The sequence below is a fragment of the Dermochelys coriacea genome, chromosome 13 (assembly GCF_009764565.3).
Source record: "Dermochelys coriacea isolate rDerCor1 chromosome 13, rDerCor1.pri.v4, whole genome shotgun sequence".
Taxonomy (NCBI): Eukaryota; Metazoa; Chordata; order Testudines; family Dermochelyidae; genus Dermochelys; species Dermochelys coriacea.
The window spans coordinates 36498673-36517883 of record NC_050080.1 but is presented as its reverse complement, the minus strand read 5'-3'; the positions used below and the strand labels follow the sequence as shown (position 1 = coordinate 36517883).

At 44.4% G+C, this 19211-nt stretch overlaps 3 pseudogenes; 1 reads left to right on the top strand and 2 right to left on the bottom strand.

Annotated features, from left to right (window-relative positions):
• The window catches only part of LOC119841836, a 362869-nt pseudogene that overhangs the window by 132824 nt on the left and 210834 nt on the right, over positions 1-19211 (bottom strand).
• LOC119841830 lies at positions 3776-4730 on the bottom strand (annotated as a pseudogene).
• Positions 17873-18866, top strand: LOC119841624 (annotated as a pseudogene).

Below are 19211 nucleotides of genomic sequence, written 5' to 3'. Positions count from 1 at the left end.
TTAGTTAGGGAAGTGGATTGGACTGAAGAACTTATGGATCTAAAGGTAGTTGAGGCCTGGGATTACTTTAAATCAAAACTGCAGAAGCTATTGGAAGCCTGTATCCCAAGAAAGGGGAAAAAATTCATAGGAAGGAGTTGTAGACCAAGCTGGATGAGCAAGCATCTTAGAGAGGTGATTATGAAGAAGCAGAAAGCATACAGGGAGTGGAAGATGGGAGGGATCAGCAAGGAAAGCTACCTAATTGAGGTCAGAAGATGTAGGGATAAAGTCAGAGAGGCTAAAAGTCGAGTAGAGTTGGACCTTGCAAAGGGAATTAAAACCAACAGTAAAAGGTTCTATAGCCATATAAATAAGAAGAAAACTAAGAAGGAAGAAGTGGGGCCGCTTAACACGGAGGATGGAGCGGAGGTTAAAGATAATCTAGGCATGGCCCAATATCTAAACAAATACTTTGCCTCAGTCTTTAATGAGGCTAAAGAGGAACTTGGGGATAATGGTAGCATGACAAATGGGAAGGAGGATATAGAGGTAGATATTACCATATCAGAGGTAGAAGCGAAACTGAAACAGCTTAATGGGACTAAATCGGGGGGCCCAGATAATCTTCATCCAAGAATATTAAAGGAATTGGCACCTGAAATTGCAAGCCCATTAGCAAGAATTTTTAATGAATCTGTAAACTCAGGAATAGTACCGAATGATTGGAGAATTGCTAATAGAGTTCCTATTTTTAAGAAAGGAAAAAAAAGTGATCCAGGTAACTACAGGCCAGTTAGTTTGACATCTGTAGTATGCAAGGTCCTGGAAAAAATTTTGAAGGAGAAATTAGTTAAGGACATTGAAGTCAATGGTAAATGGGACAAAATACAACATGGTTTTACAAAAGGTAGATCGTGCCAAACCAACCTAATCTCCTTTTTTGAAAAAGTAACAGATTTTTTAGATAAAGGAAATGCAGTGGATCTAATTTACCTAGATTTCAGTAAGGCATTTGATACCGTGCCACATGGGGAATTATTAGTTAAATTGGAGAAGATGGGGATCAATATGAACATCAGAAGGTGGATAAGGAATTGGTTAAAGGGGAGACTGCAACGGGTCCTACTGAAAGGCGAACTGTCAGGTTGGAGGGAGGTTACCAGTGGAGTTCCTCAGGGATCAGTTTTGGGACCAATCTTATTTAAACTTTTTATTACTGACCTTGGCACAAAAAGTGGGAGTGTGCTAATAAAGTTTGCAGATGATACAAAGCTGGGAGGTATTGCCAATTCGGAGAAGGATCGGGATATTATACAGGAGGATCTGGATGACCTTGTAAACTGGAGTAATAGTAATAGGATGAAATTTAATAGTGAGAAGTGTAAGGTTATGCATTTAGGGATTAATAACAAGAATTTTAGTTATAAATTGGGGATGCATCAATTAGAAGTAACGGAAGAGGAGAAGGACCTTGGAGTATTGGTTGATCATAGGATGACTATGAGCTGCCAATGTGATATGGCTGTGAAAAAAGCTAATGCGGTTTTGGGATGCATCAGGAGAGGCATTTCCAGTAGGGATAAGGAGGTTTTAGTACCGTTATACAAGGCACTGGTGAGACCTCACCTAGAATACTGTGTGCAGTTCTGGTCTCCCATGTTTAAAAAGGATGAATTCAAACTGGAGCAGGTACAGAGAAGGGCTACTAGGATGATCCGAGGAATGGAAAACTTGTCTTATGAAAGGAGACTTAAGGTGCTTGGCTTGTTTAGCCTAACTAAAAGAAGGTTGAGGGGAGATATGATTGCTCTCTATAAATATATCAGAGGGATAAATATAGGAGAGGGAGAGGAATTATTTAAGCTCAGCACCAATGTGGACACAAGAACAAATGGGTATAAACTGGCCACCAGGAAGTTTAGACTTGAAATCAGACGAAGGTTTTTAACCATCAGAGGAGTGAAGTTTTGGAATAACCTTCCAAGGGAAGCAGTGGGGGCAAAAGATCTATCTGGTTTTAAGATTCTACTCGATAAGTTTATGGAGGAGATGGTATGAAGGGATAATGGGATTTTGGTAAGTAATTGATCTTTAAATATTCAGGGTAAATAGGCCAAATCCCCTAAGATGGGATATTAGATGGATGGGATCTGATTTACTATAGAAAATTCTTTCCTGGGTATCTGGCTGGTGAATCTTGCCCATGTGCTCAGGGTTTGGCTGATTGCCATGTTTGGGGTCGGGAGGGAGTTTTCCTCCAGGGCAGATTGGAGAGGCCCTGGAGGTTTTTTTGCCTTCCTCTGTAGCATGGGGCATGGTTGGCTGGAGGGAGGCTTCTCTGCTCCTTGAAGTTTTGAACCATGATTTGAGGACTTCAATAGCTCAGACATGGGTGAGGTTTTTCATAGGAGTGGTGGGTGACATTCTGTGGCCTGCGCTGTGCAGGAGGTCAGACTAGATGATCAGAGTGGTCCCTTCTGACCTTAGTATCTATGAATCTATGAATCTATCTATCTATCTATCTATCTATCTATCTATCTATCTATCTACCACACTCTCCTTTAATCTCACTTATATTATATGCACAAATGTGGTAGTAATAATAACAGTAACAATAAGTAGCAAGCTTCTGTGATCCAGGGCACTTTTTGTCACCTTTGGATCCTTGTAGGATAAAACACCCTTGGCCAAATCCAGATCCCTTTAAAGTAAATGGCTAAATCCTAGCTGTTATAGTTACAGGGCTAGTTGCAACTCTGACCCCTTCAGGGTTCACCTGTCAGGAATGGTCTAAATAATACTTAGTCCTACTCTGCAGGGGACTGGACTAGAAGACCTCTTGTGGTTCCTTCCAGTCCTACAACCCTATGATTCTATGATCCTCTGGTCTCTCAGAGTGCATATCTTCAGATTTGTGCTTCATGCCTACACATTTCATAGGGTGGACACACGTGATTCTCCCACTTTTATACCAAGACGCAGGCCACAGCACCCAGTGCACCAACCATGATTTCTCAGCTGGTTTGATTGGGTTTGGGTCCTGCAGTTCTTCCCCCAGGAGCTGTGACCAGTCGTAAGTTGAGTGACCAGCTGGTCTTTTCCAAAGTATAATTTATTTAGCACAGCAGGAACAAAGAAAACCATGTTCAAACACATCACTACTAGTAGACTAAAACCCCATCAGCATTAAAATAACTGTTTGAACAGGAACTCAGCCATCCCTACACCTACAGAAACTCTTTCCCATCTCTTGCTCAGCATGGGAATCAAAAGATGAACTGTCTTGAAACGCCCCATGAAAGGCATGATACACTGATACCCCCAATACATGGAGAGAACAACAAGGGGGGAAAAGACACATGCTTCTAAGCAAACATACCCAACACTCTGCAATTCACAGAAAACAGATCAACCAGCAAAACAAAACAAGAAACAGAAGCAATCAAGCAAATAAAACATCTCATATCCCAAACATAAATTTTACCCCTCTCCCACAAAAAGAGATGAGCCAGAGAGTAGATGAAGTTGATTAATGACTCTGCCATAGCTACTGATTTAATGTGTATGATGCTCTGACTATGTGGTGATGGTAGCCGTATAAATCCTTAAAATGGGTTAATAGAGAGGTTCAGACCTTATTTACACTGGTTAATTCTACAGTAACTCCACAGACTTCACTGGAATTAGTCTGGACTTTAACCACTACATAAACACATAGCAGGTGATTTTCCCATGAAAAGAATATTTCCATCAGTTGAATATAGCTATAACAAAACACAGAATAAAATGACAGTCATGGGAGAAAAACAGTCATGTTATTCTTGGTGAATAACTTCCCCACAGTCAGCCTCCTCAGGGCAGCTTTGATCTCCTTGTTCCTCATGCTGTAGATAATCGGATTCATCGTTGGAGGCACCACAGAATAGAGAACAGCCACCACGAGATCCAGTCCTGATGCAGAGCTGAGAGTAGGTTTCAGGTGGACAAAGATGCCAGTGCAAAAGAACAAGGAGACACAGTGAGGTGAGGGAGGCAGATGGAGAAGGCTTTACGCCGGCCCTGCTCAGAGGGGATTTTCAGCACTGTCATGAAGATGTGAACATATGACACAATTATTAAAGCAAAGCAGCTTAATAGCAAACATGCATTAACGCCAAGAATGCCAACTTCACTGTGGTACGAGTCAGAGCAAAAGAGTTTGAGTAGCTGGGGGATTTCACAGAAGAAATGGTTGATGACATTGGACTGGCAAAAGGTCAACCTGAAGGTGTTTCCAGTGTGCAGGGCAAGTACAGAATGCCACTTGTCCAGACACTGGCTACCATTTGGACACAAGCTCCCCTGTTCATCACTCTCTCGTAGTGCAGTGGATGGCAGATGGCAACGTATCGGTCATATGCCATGACAGTGAGTAAAGCGATATTAGCTGCAGCAAAGAAGACAAAGAGAAAGACCTGGGAGATGCATCCAGCATAGGAAATTGACCTAGTGTTCAATAAGGATTTGGCCATGGATTTGGGGACAATGACAGAGATGGATCCGAGGTCTAGGATGGACAGATTCATCAGGAAAAAATACATAGGGATGTGAAGATGGTGGTCAAGCACTACAGCTGTGATGATGAGAAGATTCCCAATTAAGGCTGCCAGGTAAATCACCAGAAACACCACAATGTGTAAAATCTGCAGCTCCCGGACATCAGAGAATCCCAGGAGAAGGAACTCAGTCATGGTGGTTTCGTTGGACATTTTCTTCCTCAGTTCATTGTGTCCTGCCTGTGCAGGGAAGAGTAAACACTATGGTCATCATTTTATTCTGTGTTTCATTATAGCTATATTCAACTGCTGAAAATATTCTTTAATAATATCTCATGATGTGATTATCAGAGGAGCACTGCACTCATCAGTTACATAACCAGACATGGTGAATGCTCCTTTCTCCTGACAATCAGACCATTAGTCAAGTGCATTATCGCACCAGTCTAAATTGGCATTGCTCCCAATGTTGCTGGGTCATTTTTCACCATCAGAAGATCTGGCACAAGAGTTGGCTTGATGAAATGTAGTGCAAAGAATGGAACAAGGATCTGATAAAGGATCTGACCAATGATATTACAAATTACAACCTAAACCCAACACTGATAGCAATGGTCCCCTTATTCTGAGAAATAGCTGGCTGACAACTTGGGCATGAAACTGAAGTACTGGAATATGCCAACATAGCCTGATTTCTACTCTCCATAGACTCACCCCGCCTCCAAAATGTCAACTTGTCTGTTACGATTCCACCACAACAGCATGTAGATGGCCTGCTGCTTGGTTAGAAACTGATTTACGACATCAAATACTATCTGTGCTTCCATCAGCAAGGCAGGATGATCTAGCTTGGAGATCACCTCGGTCACTCTTGGGTGGTATTGTTTACTTCTGTGAATTTAGGTGTGTGCTGTGCAGCATTGTGGCCATCAGCAGACTTAGGTTCTTTGCTTGGCTCTGTCACTGACCTGCTCTCTGACCTTGGGCCAGTCACTTTGACCTTTCGGTGTCTTATTTTCCCCTTTCAATTTTTATCTTTGTGTAATTATTGCTTTTGTAACCCACATTCCTCCTGGGTGTAGTGTTCTGTCCTAACTAGTGGCACTAAGATATTTAGTGATTAATGAGTCCGCTCTACAGCGTTTGTGGCTTTTAGCTCATGCGCTAGAAACTCATTCATTTATCTCCAGAGGTCCTAGGTTAGATCCTGCCCACTGATGACGAGGGTCTGTTGGTGTTATGCTTTGAAACAGAAATGTACAAAGTTGCACTAGAATGAAGTTGGTTGAATTTATGCTCTAATTAGGCAGTATTAATGTCCACCACACTTCTTTAAAGTTTAAGGCTCATTGCAAATTTTCTGTTGATATTTTTTATGGAAATTTGGCTTTTTTCACCTAAAGATTTTTTTTCTCAGAATGTGTCTGTTTTACTACTAAAACCATAATTTTCATCTTCAATTTTTCAGCTTTCAGCTGAAAAATTTTGATTGTCCACAACTGGAAAAAAAAAAGAAAAGAAAAATCAGATTTTTTTTAAGAAAAATTCAGCATTTTCCAAAAGGGGGAAATATTCTGACCGGGCATTTGATTAAACTGATAGTAAAAATCTTGAAAGAGTTCAGATTGCAATTCATATTTATGTTCTTAAATTTCCCCTCTATATTAATCCCCAACAATATTTAATTGAAATAGCAAACTTACTGTGCTGGAGTTTGTGGATTTTTTCCCAAATTGTGATGCATTCTGTCATCCAATGCCTGGATTCTTTTTTCAATATCTATCTATCTATCTATCTATCTATCTATCTATCTATCTATCCCCATACATCTATCTATCTATCTACATTTTTCCCACCACTGTAATGCCTAAAAATCCTTTCAACCCCTCACTCTTACCTGCTGAACACTTTAAATGTAGATCAATATAGCTATACCACTCAGGACTATAAAATCTCACCCTGGAGTGGTGTAGCTATGCTGCTTTCACCCCTGGTGTAGATGGAGGAAAATTAATGGAAAAATACATGTGATGATCTAGCACCTATAACTTGGGGAGGTGATATTCCTACATAACCCCCCTTTCCATCACCGCAGGCAGTGTCTACTCTCCAGGGTTAGTCTGGCATATCTACCATGCTGTAGCTAAGCTGCTACAGCCCCCGTAGAACAGACATGGCTTTTGAGACAGAACTGATTGTTGCTCTCTGCAGATGAGCTGTGTGTAGCTGGCTTTGATCGTCACCGGCGTTAGACAACCAACACTGCAGGAAGGTGATTTGTCCATGTCTAATTTGTAAGGGCTGGAGGGTAAACATTCCCTGGAGCCCTGCACAGCTCAGAAGCAGAGGCCCAGAGGCCAAAGTTCATGAATTCATCAATTTTAAATTCAAAACGTACCATTATTATCCTGTAATTTAACCCCGGCATAGCACAGTCCCTAGAATCTCCCCCAGAGTTTCCTGATAGCAGCCCAGCTTCTATGTAATCTATGGGCCAGAGTTGCAAAGGGATTTAGGCAACTAAAGATAGAGCCAGGTGCCTAGTGGGATTTTTTAAAGCTCCTAAGTAAGCCAAGTGGCTAAGTCCCATGGGAGTTAGGCACATAACCTGTTTAGGTGCTTTTGAAAATACCATTGGGAACTTATTAGAATAGTTAGATGCCCAAACCCCTTTGTAGTCCTGGCCTTGTGTCTATCTTGTTAAGTTCAAAGGCCTGGGCTTCTTTAAACTTCAGAAACATTAAATCTATGATTTCCAGAGGAGCTTAATGGAGCAAACTTTGGTTTTACATAACTGATAAGTCACCATCTGCAAACCACTACAGTCTGAGACAATTTTGGACTTCATGCAGGGAAATGTAGGTGCCTACACGGTTAAGCGACAGCTCAGAAGAGGTTTTCAGGATGTCAATTTTAGACTTAGACACCAAAATCCTTTTGTGGATCAACCTCTTGGCCACTGTTCAGTGGGGCTGGGTGTAAACAGGGGACTTAGAGGTGAAAGCAGCTGCTTCATCTTTTGTCTCCCCAGACAACCTGTTCTCTCCTGCTGTAAAATGTCTCTAGCATTCACATAGAAATAGGGTGTGAACTGTGTCCGCCTCTCCTTTCAAATGTCCAGTGGGAGCTAAGGCCAGGGACTGTCCTGCTCTCTAAAGACACCTTGTTGAGTCACAGTCTATTCCCAGGCCCTCCCACATTGTTAAACTTCTGCATCATGTGCAAGGAACATATCATCAGCCCAGGGATTCAGGTACTGATAGCAACCAAAGCAATCAGACTGAGTGGGGAATTCCCCAGGGAACCCCTACAAGGGACACAGAGCAGTGATTACTCCTAATGGGCATTAGCAGAAGAGTGGATAGAACACAAGCCCCTGAGAATGGGCCAAATTTATCTTGGGCACAAATCAACTGAGCTCCATGGAGATGCACCAGGGATGGGCTTGGCCCCGTGGAAGGGCCTGTAACTGACTCTGCAGCATCCTGTGCAATTACAGCAGAAACAAGGGACTGTGGCTGCTGCAGAACATGACACAAATGATACAGTGGACTCTTGCTCCAGACTGTGAGCTGCGACTCAGATATTCAGAGTGGCTTCATGGAATTAGGTGTCCACCTCCCATTGGTTGCACAAGGGGAGTTAGACACCTAGCTCCCTTTAACCCTTTGAATATACAGCCTTAATACACAGATTTCTGTCTTTTCCCCTTGTATCCTACTTTTCTTTGCAACGCCCTAACCCTGAGTGGCCAGATCATTAGCCCAAGGGTCTGAAGTTGGATATTTTTCAGTAGTACATATAGAAGTGAAGGTGGCAGCTGGGCAATCCTCTCCCACTTACCATTCCCTGGAAATATGCTTCTACCCTGCCCTGGAGAGAACCTTGCTATATATGACAGAGGATTCCTTTCTCTGTACTCCTTGACACCTTTGTAGTGATGGAACTCCAGGGTGCAAATATAGTTCCAGTGATGTTGATGTTTGTGTGGTGGGGACACGTCTTCTAGGAACTGCACAAAGATCCCAGTCCATTTCTGAAGGCCACCATGACCCACAATCCTGGGATCTGTTTTTGGCTCATTATAAAGAGACAGGGCCATTTGTAGAACCCATTTCTGGATATGGATGCTGTTTACAAAGCCCTCAGTCTCTGGAAGGGCTCAGAAACAGAGGTTCTGACTCTTTTTCTAGTTTTCTGGGATGATATTGTCAAAGCCTCTTAGGGGATTTCAGACTTCCAGGGCTAGAATCACAGAAGGAATTACTGTCTGATTTTTAAAGTATTTCACAAAAAGAACAGGAGTACTTGTGGCACCTTAGAGACTAACACATTTATTTGAGCATAAGCTTTCGTGGGCTACAGCCACTTCATCAGATGCAACAAAAGTATTTAGACACCTCTGGGATCTTCAAAACACTTTGATGTCAATGGGAATTAGGCGTCTAAAGGCTTTTAAAAATCTTCCTAGACACCTACATGATATTAAAAATCTGGCCCTTAGATGTTCTAACACTGAGCGATTACTTCAGCAGGCACCATTGCAGTAGACAAGCTAGCATGGCCATGGTCTGCAGCCAGATGCCTGCAGGAGATGTTTCCTTTAGCCTCCGTTACCCTCAGGAGTGAGACATCTGCTAAAATCCCCAGAGCCTGTGGAAAACAGTGCCAGCATTCAGTTCAATTGCTCTATGTGCATATACTCAGGCCTGCGAGCTATCCCCCCTTATTTCCCCAACTCCCTCCCTCCCCGAAGGGCCATCCTCTCTGTGGCTGAGATTGCTGATGTGCTCTATGAATCCCAAGGAGAATTAAGAATGTAGTGCTTGTAACTTGTGTGGATCAAGGGGAGAGAATTCAGTATACCAAGTTTCCATTTATCTCATGATTAGATTCACACAGTAGTACCTCTGTGCATTGTACCTTTTGCAGCTGGCAATGTGGCCTTGAGGGCCTCTCCATCCACACCAGTGGAGTGGCTCAGCCAGATAAGGAGGAGAAGGAAGAGGACGCAAGATAACATGTCACAGGAGACCCCGTAAGCCTCTGCTGCCTCAAATGCTGAGCACAGGGCTTAGAGAATCACGGACAGCATGGCCAGGAATAGAGTAGAGAGGAGAAAGGTGCTGGAAAAAGGAGAGGGACATGCAGCAGGAGATGCTAGAGCAGAGGTCTCAAACATGCAGCCTGTGGGGTTATTTTCTGTGGTCCACCAGCTCCCCACAGCCCCCCCCCCCCGCCCCCTCCCGCCTGTGTTTACCTAAAGCACCTCCAGCCCAGTGCGCACCAGGGCCAGGGCAGCCTCCCTGCCTGCCTACCTTGCCCCCGCGCCACACTAGAAAGTGGCCGAGACCTGGCGGGGGGGAGCACAGGGGTCTGTGTGTTGCCCTGGCCGCTCCTTCAGGTACCTCCCCAAAGCTCCCACTGGCCACCGTGTTCCCAGCCAATGGGAGCTTCGGGGGAGGTACCTGGAGGAGCGGCCAGGGCAACACACAGACCCTTTTGGCCCCACCCTCCCGAGGTTCTGGCTGCTTCCTGCAGTGGCGCAGGGACAGGGCAGGCAGGCAGGGAGCCTGCCCAGCCTGCAGTGCGTGCCGGGCCAGACCCGCCCCCCTAAAACCCCTCCTACAGCCAAACCCCCTGCCCTAAGCCCCCTGCCGCACCCCTCCTTCACCCCAACGCCCTGCCCTGAGCCCCCTGCTGCACCCCACACCCCTTCTGCACCCCGACCCTCTGCCCTGAGCCCCCTGCTGCACCCCTCCTGCACCCTGACCCCCTGCCCTGAGCCTCCTGCTGCACCCTGCACCCCTCCTGTACCCCTTGGGGGCAGGGAAGGGGCAAAGTTGGGGTGGGGATTTCGGGGAAGGGTTGGAATGGGGGCAGGGAAGGGGTGGGAAGAGGCAGGGCAGTGGTAGGGCCTCATATAAGTGGTGGAGTGGGGGCAGGGCCAGGGCAGCATGCGGGGATGGTCAGTGGTGCGGCCCTGGGGCCAATGTACTAGTCCTCATGTGGCCCTCGTGGTCATTTGAGTTTGAGACCCCTGGGATAGAGCTTCTCAAGCAGCAAACAGACATGCTGAAGACTCTTGTTGACCTTGAGGTTCAACAGTCCTGTGCTTGCCTCCCTCTGCAGCCTATAGAGAACTGAATTCTGGGACCTCCCTTCACAGCCCCACATACATTCCATGTGGCATCCGGGGCTGTTGTACTACCCCACCACTCCACCCGGGGGGAGAATCCAGGCAATCACAGCTTCACATACACTGACCTGTGAGAGACATGGTTGGTATATGTGTCTGTGAAATGGAAATTACTGTTCTTTCCCCTTCAAATGTTCTTTTTCCCATTATTTATTAAGTTTTATTCAAAAAGAAAAGGAGTACTTGTGGCACCTTAAAGACTAACAAATTTATTAGAGCATAAGCTTTCGTGAGCTACAGCTCACTTCATCGGATGCATTTGGTGGAAAAAACAGAGGAGAGATTTATATACACACACACAGAGAATTATAACATTCAAGAATTCAAGAATTATAACATTCAAAAACCAGTTGGAGAATTCAAGAATTCAAGAATTATAACATTCAAAAACCAGTTGGAGAACACTTCAATCTCTGGTCACTCGATCACAGACCTAAGAGTGGCTATACTTCAACAAAAAAGCTTCAAAAACAGACTCCAACGAGAGACTGCTGAATTGGAATTAATTTGCAAACTGGATACAATTAACTTAGGCTTGAATAGAGACTGGGAATGGATGAGTCATTACACAAAGTAAAACTATTTCCCCATGGTATTTCTCCCTCCCACCCCACCCCCCTGTTCCTCTGATATTCTTGTTAACTGCTGGAATTAGCCTACCTGCTTGTCACCATGAAAGGTTTTCCTCCTTCCCCCCCCGCTGTTGGTGATGGCTTATCTTAAGTGATCACTCTCCTTACAGTGTGTATGATAAACCCATTGTTTCATGTTCTCTGTGTGTGTGTAATATCTCTCCTCTGTTTTTTCCACCAAATGCATCCGATGAAGTGAGCTGTAGCTCACGAAAGCTTATGCTCTAATAAATTTGTTAGTCTTTAAGGTGCCACAAGTACTCCTTTTCTTTTTGCGAATACAGACTAACACGGCTGCTACTCTGAAACCTAAGTTTTATTCAGTTATAGATGTGTCTATTTGCATGGGTATGGCATAAAAGTATTTTTTAAACTTATCTTTTCTTTATTAGTTCACAATGTATGCTGGCCTGGGCTAACATCATTCACAGATAATAGTTATAGGTGTATTTGCATCTTATATTGCTACGCACACAGCACTCATTACAAGGTTCATACTGGGATGCAAAAGAGCAATGCCAGGCAGAGCACACTACAGCAACACACATTACTCTGGCTCACTATTGAAATGGTCTTTCAAATCCTCCCTGAGCCAAATAGCTCCATGTTGAGCTCTTCTTATATGCAGCTATGTCAGTAAAGCATCCCCAGTAATTCACCAGAGCTTGCAGTACCATAGAAAAGTAGTTCTTTCTGCTGATGTACTCTGTGGCAAGGTGGTCTGTTGCCAAAATAGGGACATGAGTGCCATCTATTGCTCCACTGCAGTTTAGGAACACCATTGCTGCAAATCCATCCACTATCCCTTTCACATTGCCCACAGTCACACTCCTGTGAATATGATGTGATAAATGGCTCTGCACACTTGCATCACTACAGCTCTCACAGTAGATTTCCCAGCTTCAAATTGATTCCTGACTGATCAGTAGCAACTGGGTGTTGCAATTTTCCACAGCGATTGTGATTCTCTTCTCCACTCTAAGTGTAGCTTTTATTTGGTGTCACTATGGTGCAGAGCTGGGGCAAACTCTGCCTTGTGAATCCACAAGTTCTGCACCCACTGTTCATCATCCCAAACCTTCATGACAATGAGATCCCACCAGTTGGTGCTCATTTCTCAAGCCCAGAACTGGTGCTCCACCATCTGCTGCTGCTCCATGATCACCAATAACTTTGAATTGTTTCTTTCTATGTTCCACTGCAATCTAGCCTCCAAGGAATCATCGTGTTCCCCACGGCTGCTTTGGCAGCTCTGAAAATGCTGCAGAATCAGATATCCTGTGCTCACAATGCTCATCAGAATAATGCAGAGCTGTGCAAGATCCATGCTTTGGATGGAGATAGAGATAGAGCACAGAGAGGAGGGATGTGCAGGCCAGTGAGGATTTTTGAAAAGACACTTAAAATATTATGGGATGCAGATAAAATTATGGGATGGAGAATGTTGCATTATGGGATGTGGAAATCATGTTCCCAGTCACCCCTGCATGACTCAAATCTTCCCCAGACACCCTGGGCTAGATGTGGCGAGTTGCACAGTGAGCTAGCTAATCATGGTGCACTGCTCCCTGCATAGATGCATGCGCTGCAGGATGTGCACCACCGACACAATGAGCATAGTATGGACACGCAAAAGCAATGTAATTACCGCGGTGGCTGTATGCCAACGTATGGTAGGTCAACATAATTTTGTAGCGAAGGCATGTATCTTCCTATCTATGAGATGAGCTCCCTTGCACATAGCGTTTCCAAAGGTGTGCTAGGGCCACTCACCAATCCTTTGTGAATCTCTGTTCCTTAATGACCCATTTAATCTTGTTAGGCCTCCTTAATGGGGGCAGGGTGGAGGGAGGAGAGGTGGATGTTCCCATGCCTAGGTTCACAAATTCAGAGCAAGCATCTTCAAAGTCATAAAGCAAAACTTTCATATTTCCTTACAGCATGGAATACAGACATTGCAAATCAGATTACTGCAGGCAGCAACTTACATGCATTTCACAGAGTCTAAACACTAAATACATTCTGATAAGACTAGTACCTATTTTGAACAAATCTGACCTATGGGTGAATTGGTTTGGTTTCCAGGTCTGAGTTTATCATTTCTTAGCTAGTGCCTACAGTGTCGGCCAGCATTGGCACTTGGTTTACTATCATCAAAAGGGAATTGGCCATGGGGACGGTGACAGAGATGGTACCAAGGTCTGGTTTGGACAGATTCACAAAGAAGAAGTACATGGGGGTGTGAAGATGGTGGTCAAGGGCTACTGCTGTGATGATGGGAAGATTCCCCAGCAGGGTTGCCAAGTAAAGAACTAGAAACATCACAGAGTGCAAAATCTGCATCTGCTGAATGTCAGAGAATCCCATTTGGCGTTTACTGTGACAACTGAAAATTTTCCAGGGGTGGGGAGGGGAGAGAATTCTGACAAGCAGCAGATATTTTCATTACATTGATGCTAAAAGTCTAAAAGAGTTCAGACTGTAATTTCACATTCATGTTCTTAAATTCCCTTCTGCCAGATGAAGTTGAGAGCAACAAGGGCTGAGTTCAATATCTAGTGGTTCCTCTTAACTCTACAACACAGAACTGGGTCACGCCCACCACCCCTGAGTGTCTCTTGCAAGCACTGAGTCTGTGTATAACAAAAGTGAACTTTTATTAACAGGAAAGGGAACCAAGCATTAGTTCAGGAAAACACCACAAGTACATTCACAAACATGCCATCATCAGCCAACCTGACCCCACAGTGTGTTGGGCAGAGTCCTTTGCCTCAGTTTCCCACCTGGTGGTGGGAAAGTCCAACAAAAGAATGTCCCTTTAGAACATCACCCCCCTTTCCCTCCACTGCTTCCCACTCCCAGTTAGTTGAGCCAGTAAAGACCCAGAGGAATGTTCGTGTGGATTCACCTTCCACCCCCAGGGTTTGAAGTATCAAGCCTCTGTCAAGACCTGCTAAACTCACAGTTAATCTGGGGAACTCACAGCCACAAGATCTTATGAGACAAAGAGCTCAGCAGGGTTGGACATTGACATGGATCACGAGAGCCTCTACAGTTAGATTAGATCAAAAAACGAATTAAACCACCATGGTACAGGTCTTCAACCAGCCAATAACTCACAGGAACCTCCCTGATATGGAGGTTGGTGCAGAATTATCCTTTGGGGGGTTCCTGCCCCTCTCTCTACAGCAACCGGGGCTGGTCCCTCTAGGAGTCACTGCTCTGAGCAGGGCTGTTCCCAGGAGCCCGAGAAAAGAGGCACATTTAGTCCCATAAAGCTCTGCTGACTCTCAGGGTTGGATTCAGACACTCCAGGGCCATGCATGGGGCTCTTCCCCCTTGACCCTATTCCCATGTAGAGTGGCAGTGGTGGGGGGGCCCCTCAAAGAAAGTCTGGGACAGTGACATGGGACCCCTGCTCCCTCCCAGAAGAGGCAGCAGGTGACTCGCCCCCACCCCTTGGGATCGGCAAGGTGCCCACAGACAGGCAGGGGGCAGCAGTGGTCTTCCCCAGTCCTTACCTCCCCAGCCAGGGTGTGTCTGCTTGGGTGAGGGATTTGGGACCACTGTGCTCTTCCCCTCCTTCTGCACACAGAGCTCCCTGCTGGGGCAGGTTTGATGGGGTCCTCCACAGCAGTGGGGCTTTGAGTTCAAACCCCAAGGAGATGACTGGGGCAGTTCCCCTCTCCCAGACCCATTGTCAGGCTTTCTGCAGATTCAGGCAAATGACGCTACTGTACTGGGGAAGTTCTCCCCATCTCCCATTCTTCCAAACTGTGGGTGATGCAGCATCGGGTGATGGCTCCATCAGACCCAGGGCACTGGACTCTGGTGATTCCTGTGTTTCTGTGGAAAATAGACAAATCCAGTTGGGAGGAAAAAAAGACCCAGATCTGTGAAAGTTCATTAAGAACTCAAACAAAACTGAATCATGGATCATCTCTAAATAAATGATTCATTATGAATTATTCATCCAGTCTCAATGATTATACTCTGATTAACTTTTTTGGTAAACTGAGGCACAAAGAGTTGATGTAATATAGTTGCACAGCCAGGTTTAGATCACAGAAGGTCTTGGCATCTTGACCTCCCTTCTCTAGATATCTGGCTATACTTGTTACTATTTGAGGGCAGGATTCTCAAGAGAGTTAGGAGCCCAAGATATCATGCCTTATTCCTATAGGCTCTATTGCAAATCCCAGGCCTCATTTTCTGAAATTCAGAAGAAGCCCAGTCCTTGGAAGTTAACAATATAGATGTGAAGGCAGGATTGCAAAGGGGTTTTAAGTTCCTATTAAGTTTTACAATAGCATCTGAGCAAATTAGGTGCCAAACTCCCACTGAACGACAATGGCATTTAGCCACCTGGCTCCCTTAGGAGAATTGAGAAATCCCAGTAGGTGCCTGTCTCCATCGCTTAATCCTGGCCCAGAGATAACACCGAAGCTGGGCTGGAATCAAGGAACCCTGGTGTTATGCTGGGGTCAGACTAGAGAGACAGAATGGCCCTTTTGGCTTTATCACCTAGGCATCTAGGCACTTGCCTCTGGGCCTGTGCTGAGCTGTGCAGGGCTCCAAAGAGTGAGTCCCACTAGCCTTTAGGAAATATGTATGGATAAATCACCTCCCTGCATCATCAGTCCTTTTAATGCCAGTGATGCTCAAAGCCAACAACACACAGCTCAGCTGCAGAGAGCAACAGGTTTGAGTCTTCTTCTGTCACAGAGCGAGGTGGGGAAAGGACTCTCAGATACCTGTGCCCTTATCTTCTAGATTCTGGTGTAGAGATAGATACAGACAAAAATAATTCTACTGCTGGATGACTCGATGTGTTGTATTTCGGGATAAAATCCACAAAGACCAGTACAGTAAGTTTGCAATTTCAATTAAATTTGCTGGGGGATCAACATACAGGGGAAAATTAAGATGATAAATATTAATTAGTATATAAACTCATTAATAATTTTACTCTAAGTTTAATCAAATATCAATTGCTGATTGGAATTTTTCCACCCATCAGGAAAATTTTAACTTTTCACTGAAAAACCAAGATCCATTTTTTTTTTCAGTTTTTGGTAAATGAAATCCATCTGCTGAAAATAGATTTTCAGTTTCCTTACCAAATAAACCCAACATGTTTGAGAAAAGTGGAGAGATTCAGAGATTTGTTCTTGCTGTTGTTGTTTACTTGAAAAAAACAATTTCCAATAAAAAGAACACAGTTGAAAATTTTCAGCCAGACTTAAACTTTAAATAAATTGGGGAACATGAATATTGATCGATAAAATCTTGATTTTAACCTATTTGTTCTATTGCATCTGTGTGATTTCTCTTTCAAGGGGACAACAAGGAGGTAACAACTGCAAAACCTGTAAAGCCAATAGCGCACTTAGTATGTATTATACAGATTAGCTCCTTTAAACCCTGGGTTAGCATTGAACTAGCAGCCAAAGCCTGTCTATGCTGACCTAATTCAGGGACATGTGGGAACTCACTGGTAGTTGAACCCACACCCCCTAGTCTAGCTCCACACTTATGCTGGCTGAGTGTAAATGGGGTAAATGGATGTATGGAACTTACACATAACAAAACATGGGGCTACATTTTCAATGGTATTTAGGTGCTTTATGGGATGTTCAGAAGCACCTGGGAGCCTACATCTCATTATTTAAAGGGGTGTTGGGTGAACTGATGTTTTTGAAAACCCTAGTAGGCATCTCAATACCTTTAAAACACTGGCCCACAGCCCCTCTCCAAAAGACCGTAAAGTCCTAGTAGACATGGCAGAGAAAGGGAGGGACGGGAAACAGAGTCAGAAAGAGAGGAAATAACTGGCCTAAGGTCACACAGCTGGTGACAGGGAGAGACAAGGATAGAGTGCAATTGTCCTGACATCTACTGCACAGCACCGCACAGAGTAAATGACACAGCACAGCAGTAACTGAGACATGGTGCCAGACCTTTCTTACAAGTGGGCAGAAATGCAGCTGGGATTTGGTACCATAAATCAATTTGGAAGTAGGCAGCAGGTCATCTAGGCCCAGAGCTTGGGGTAGAACATTTACAGATGAGCTGCCACTTGAAAAGCTGGAGGAATTTAAGTCATATTGCCCTGCAAAGTGGGAAACAGGCTGTGTTAGCATTTTACTATACCAGTTTCATGGCCAAGCTGTGAGCTTGTTGAGGGTCACAATGGAGGGACCATCTGTACAAGACTTGTTGGATTTGGGCTGTACTTGTTCCATCCTCCGTACTGCATTTTATCAAGCCACACCTTGGGCCAAGACCGCAAAGGAGGAATGTGAGGAAGCTCCATTGACTTTCAAGAAGCTGACCCAATTTACACTAGTGTGATAACACGACTGATTGATTGTCAGAGGCGAGGCACACTATCTTCTCTTACTCATTTATAAGTCACAAGTGCTGGGCACCTATGACATTCATACAATGAGATATTAGGGAGCGGGGAAACAGGGTCATTCCCTCTGTTGCTTTAATCCTGGCTATAACCCTTCTCATTCCCTCCACAGCCATCACACAATATACTGAGGAAGAAAATGTTCAACCGAACCACCATGACCGAGTTCCTTCTCCTGGGATTCTCTGATTTTCGGGAGCTACAGATTTTGCACTTTGTGGTGTTCCTGGTAATTTACCTGACAGCCCTGATGGGGAATCTTCTCATCATCACAGCCATAGCCCTCGACCACCATCTTCACACCCCCATGTACTTCTTCCTGATGAATCTGGCCATCCTAGACCTTGGCTCCATCTCTGTCCCTGTTCCCAAATCCATGGCCAATTCCCTCATGAACACCAAGTCTATTTCTTATTCTGGATGCATTGCCCAAGTTTTTTTTTACATATTCTTTGCTTCAGCAAATTTTGCCTTACTCACCATCATGGCATACGATCGATATGTCGCCATCTGCCAACCACTTGCACTATGAGAGAGTGATGAACAGGAAAGCTTGTGTCCAAATGGCAGCCAGTGCCTGGATCAGTGGTCTTCTGTACTCTGCACTGCACACCGGGAACATGTTTGCAATATCCTTCTGTGGAGGCAATGTGGTAGATCAGTTCTTCTGTGAAATCCCCCAGCTCCTCAAGATCACCTGCTCTGACTTGTACCTCAGTGAAGTTGGGGCTCTCATCTTTGGTGTATCTGTAGTCTCATGCTGCTTTGTTTTCATAATTGTGACATATGTTCAGATCTTCACCACAGTGCTGAGGATCCCCTCTAAGCAGGCCCATCATAAAGCCTTCTCCACCTGCCTCCCTCACCTTACTGTAGTCTCCCTGTTACTTTTCACTGCCACTTCTGCCCACCTGAAACTCACCTCCAGCTCAACCTCAAGTCTGGATCTCATGGTGGGTATTCTCTATTCCATGTTGCCTCCAGTGATGAATCCAATCATCTACAGCATGAGGAACAAGGCGGTGAAAGAAGCACTGAGGAAGCTGATAAATTGGAGGTTATTCAGCAAGAATAAAATGTCCACATTTCTCCTTTGTTAGCAATTTCAGTATCTGTTTCTTTATAAATATAATCATCTGATGACAGTTTTAATTGTATAATTTACACTAGTAAAAATCCAGACAAACATAACTCAAGAAAAAATGTAATTACTACACATATACTATACATATATCAATGTAATTAAGATTGGAATCTAATCTATCTATCTGTGATGTATTGCTACCCATCTGCATACTATCTGAGAACTTTGCACATAAAATCAGTAGCCATAGCAAAGTCCCTAGTGGGGTCCCTGGCTTCTTATTATTCAGGATAAAAACTCTGATTGAGTTATCAAAGCATTTTTTCATTGAGTTGTTGTTTGATTGTCAGATTTTTAGTTT